Raw genomic sequence first — 4,612 nt, forward strand, 5'->3', positions numbered from 1 at the left:
ATGTGCCAAGCCTGCTGCACAGTTGGGAATGCCAAAGGCCCAAAGAAGGGATGCATACCTGCTGTTTTGCTTAAACTTTGTTTGCGCAATGCACAACGAAGCTACTAACTCATTGCAAGAATATTTCATGATGCCAAGAAACCATATCAACTTCTTCTTCTTCATCATCATCATCATCATCATGTAGTGAAACAGTACGTTCAACCATTGTCATGATAACTTTACTAGGCCGTGAAAACATTAATAGTACAGGAAAACTGTAAATTGAGGAAGGCACTAAGCTGATAAAAGAGTACAGATGGCTGGAACACTTCAAGTCAGGTGAGAATAGCAGTTGTGACTAACTATGATGCAAGAGACCTTTGTCAGCAACTGTATACCTGAATACTGGAAAGCTGAGTAGCTCATTAGGCAGATTGACGAATAGCCTAATGACCTTGCAACAACTCTGGACTGTAGCTCCACATCACCCACACGTAATGCAGTATTGGTTTTCTCTAGGGCTTGTGTGTGCCAGGTGCAGTGGGGAATTCAGCCAGGAGCACAAAACAGTAATTCCTATAAAAATACTGGAGAGCAGGTACATGGCCAATTTCTACCAAGCTGACATTGGAGAAAAATCTATTTATCTCTGAACGTTATCCCTCCTTCAGAAAAATATTCATGTGCCATTTTTCTGACTGTTAAGCTTCACTAGTTGTCAGAATGCACTGCAGATTACAGTGCTACTTACTCAATCCTATGCACTCTTACCTGGAAACAAGCCCCAGTGAATATAAGGGGATTTGATTCCATCTAAATATGCATAGGATTGCTTCAAAAACCCTAGAATAATAATAATAATAATAATAATAATAATAATAATAATAATAATTTATACCCCACCCATCTGGCTGGGTTTCCCCACTCTGGGCGGCTTCCAACAAAAGATAAAAAATGCATTAAAACATCAGTCATTAAAAACTTCCCTAAAGAGGGCTACCTTCAGATGTCTTCTAAAAGTCAGATAGTGGTTTATCCCCTTGACATCTGATGGGAGGGCATTCCACAGGGCGGGCACCACTACCGAGAAGGCCCTCTGCCTGGTTCCCTGTAACCTCACATCTCGCAGTGAGGGAACTGCCAGAAGGCCCTCAGTGCTGGATCTCAGTGTCTGGGTTGAACGATGGGGGTGGAGACGCTCCTTCAGGTATGCTGAAGAATAGAGTGAAATAGAGTGAAATTTCTTGCACATGGGAAAGAGAAAGCAGAGACCTAACAGTTGTAATGGACTTTAAAGAAAGGGTGGCACTATGAACCCCAAATAATATCAGGAGCTATCACTGACAAGGTGATGTGGAGGCTCCTGTTCATGCAAAAGGAGAAAAAATAAAGAAATTGGACATTTTAAAAAAGGGGGGATGCAACTGGAGGTTGTATTCAGAAGTGGAAGAATGGGCACATGCTGCAATTGATGTGCCAGGGGACATGCTAAGCAATAGTAACTGGATATGCTATGGCCTGACTGTGAGTTTCTTGGTCTCTTCCAGTACCGAAGTTATCTTTGCCATAAAAGACACAGAGTAAAATTCCCCAAACTGCCCCCCCCCCATTTTTTGATCCCAACCCTCTTTATCCCTGACCATTGGCCATACTGACCAGAGTTAATAGGAGAGAAGTGCAACGTGAAGCATGTTTCTCTTCATGCATATACAAAGTTGCCACCATAGTTTCCAACTAGTAACCCCAGAGCAGAACTGAAGGTTTCTCCCTTGATCCACTGTCTGCTCCCTGGAATCTCGTCCCTTAGTGCCTGTGTCACTGATTTTAGATATTTTCGATTACCATTGCATTTCATTTTACTTTATTCTTAATCCCAATCTTGTTGCAAACAAAGAAACAACCTGCCTTGGCTCTGAATATTAACTACATTTAATTCTGTAAATTGCCTTCTGATAACACAAAGTATTTAGAACTCATTTGAAACCTATTCAATGGTAAGAGTTCGTTTTTGTAGAAGGGGTAAGTCGTTTTATGGAGTTCTTTGAAATTTCAGAAGTTTCCTCAAGCCACAGCTCCTTCCACCCCCACCATTAACAGCCCAATTTGATTTGAAGATTGGCTGTTGAATGATTTTAGCATCACATTCCCTGATTTCGATTAAAAGATCATTAATGAGTACTAATTAATATACTACAATAAAAAAACACTACTGGTTCACAAAGAAAATTAAGTTGCAATTTAATGATCAGTAACATACCCAAATGCATGCTTAAGTGTATGGGGCAACATGCCTAAGGCATCCTAATGTGGCTAAGTCCCAGGAAATTCCCTGGCAGCAATGAATAGGCAATAGCTTTGAACTTAGGGATTGGTAGGTTGGAAAGCCTAGATCACTTTCCTTCAGTCAACATAAGGAACTATCAGGCATGATGACTCTGGCAGAGACTGTCCTAAATCCCAGGAGCTCCCAGGACATTCTTCTCCAGGAATATCTCAGCCATCAGGTTCCTGGCCTGCACATTTCTTTCAGTGGTGTGTGCTTTTGCCTGGTCAGAGGCCATTGCAGAGTGTGGGTGCCTCTTCTTGGTTGTTCTCAAACAAACATATATTTTCAACCTGCACCACATCCAGCCTGTGGCATTACTTTTATATGACACAGTATATGTCTCAAGAACAGATCCTCCTGTGGTTTTGACACAAACTGAAAATGTGATTCTAAAGGGAGGGAGGGAAAGGAAGGAAGGAAGGAAGGAATAATAATAATTTTATTATTATTTGTACCCCGCCCATCTGGCTGGGTTTCTCCAGCCACTCTGGGCGGCTTCCATAGAAACCAAAAAAACACACTAAAATATCATACATTAAAAACTTCCCTGAACAGGGCTGCCTTAAGATGTCTTCTGAATGTCAGGTAGTTGTTTATCGTTTTGACATCTGATGGGAGGGCATTCCACAGGAAAGAAAGAAAGAAAGAAAGAAAGAAAGAAAGAAAGAAAGAAAGAAAGAAAGAGCCTTCAACTCTATATGGACACATAGACCACACCATTGTGGCCTGTCAGGTCAATAATTTTTGAGTGAAAAAGAGATTAATAGGATTTATGACCCTTCTTTCAACAGCATGTAGCTCAAGCAGCACTAATTATATTTTCATTAACCTCAGTGGCTAGTTCCTGCTCTAATAATTTAGCCCTTTTATGGACTAATCTGGTGTTTTACATGTTCAATAAAGTGTATACACAAGCAAGATCTATAATAAATAAGTCCTTTAGGTCAAATTATGGCTGCCCCAGTAAAGATGCCAATGACATACTTTGCTTCCAGAAAAGATCTGGGAAAGGGACAGCTGGAATGTTCTCTGAAGCCCATGTGCTACGCTTACAAGTTATGGCAGGTGGGCTCTGGGTAGCCCACCAGAACACGGTGGGGGATTGTTGTTTTTGCTGTAAGAACAATGGAGGGCCTTTAGTGTGAACCAAAATGAGCTGCGGCTAAAATAACAGAATCAAATTGCCACTCTGGGTGAAGATTCAACAATGTTTCCTTATTTCAGTTGTTGTGAACATAAATGACACACCTGAATTCAAATTACTCACTTCATCAAATTCATGAACAGAGATCCAGGGCTGTTATCTGTGCCTGCAGTCACAGTTTGCATTGACCGGTTACTCAAGAGCTGTGTGAAATAAATAAAAAAAAAGACTTGTTGAAGATCCTGAGCTGCTACTGCACGCTCCATATGCATTCAACCCACTTCTTAGTCGAGGAACTCAGCTACATTAGTAAATAAAAAGTGTTTAATATGTGTTATAACACTGTGGCACCAAATGGCGCTGTGGAGTCCTGTCTTTCGCCAACATGATTTCCCATTATAAAGTTTACAATGTGTTTTCCTGAAACACTTTTTTGATGTGTCTAGATCCAGCCAAAGACTGGTTAACATAGCAAAAAAAAAATGGAGGGGGGAGTATTTATTATGGCCCAACCAGGGAGGGAAGCAGAATTTAATATCCTAATAATAATAAATCTACCACTAGCAAAACGATCTACAATCTTTTAAAAAAGAAGGCAATAGTTCTTCCCTCCATGAGTACAATATAGAAAAACAATGTATAGCCAGTTCCCACCGAAGGGCAAAATTTCCTGAACAATGGCACTCATGTAAAAGCTCATGTCAGAATGGCTCCATACAGCATATGTGCACATATGGAGCTCAACCAAGGTGAGTGGGGACCTTGCAGGGCACAATGCCCCACACATTTGCCTCCAGAGAATGAGAGCAGAGTAGCAATAGTGCAGAACTAGGAAAATCAGCCGATACCTGATTACTGGAGAAGGCACACGGAATGCAGCAGATGGAGATAAGCAGAGCGGTGGGTTCCATGCTGGCTTTTCATTTTCTTTCTTTCTTTCTTTCTTTCTTTCTTTCTTTCTTTCTTTCTTTCTTTCTGCTGTTCTGTGTAGAAGGGGTGCAGAGCAGGGCAGTGAATGAAAAAAAGTGTGTTGAATGGAATAGAGCATCATGTTAAGATCTAAGATCTGGCCTCATTTGTACTTGCACCAGAGAAGTTCCTGGCAGATCAAACTCATCCATTTAAAAAGAGAAACTGGATTTCATACCAGAGGCTAATCC

At 41.0% G+C, this 4,612-nt stretch overlaps 1 long non-coding RNA gene across 1 annotated transcript; it reads right to left on the bottom strand.

Moving 5' to 3' along the window:
• Positions 1–1,040: 1,040 nt before the first annotated feature.
• LOC310706130 lies at positions 1,041–4,370 on the bottom strand. The gene is made up of 3 exons (XR_014525709.1): positions 4,301–4,370; positions 3,576–3,655; positions 1,041–1,194 (listed from the first exon to the last, which is right to left on the bottom strand). It is a non-coding gene; the product is annotated as an uncharacterized lncRNA (long non-coding RNA).
• Positions 4,371–4,612: the final 242 nt, after the last annotated feature.

Source organism: Podarcis liolepis, assembly GCF_965112155.1.
Source record: "Podarcis liolepis genome assembly, chromosome: 4".
Classification (NCBI taxonomy): domain Eukaryota; kingdom Metazoa; phylum Chordata; class Lepidosauria; order Squamata; family Lacertidae; genus Podarcis; species Podarcis liolepis.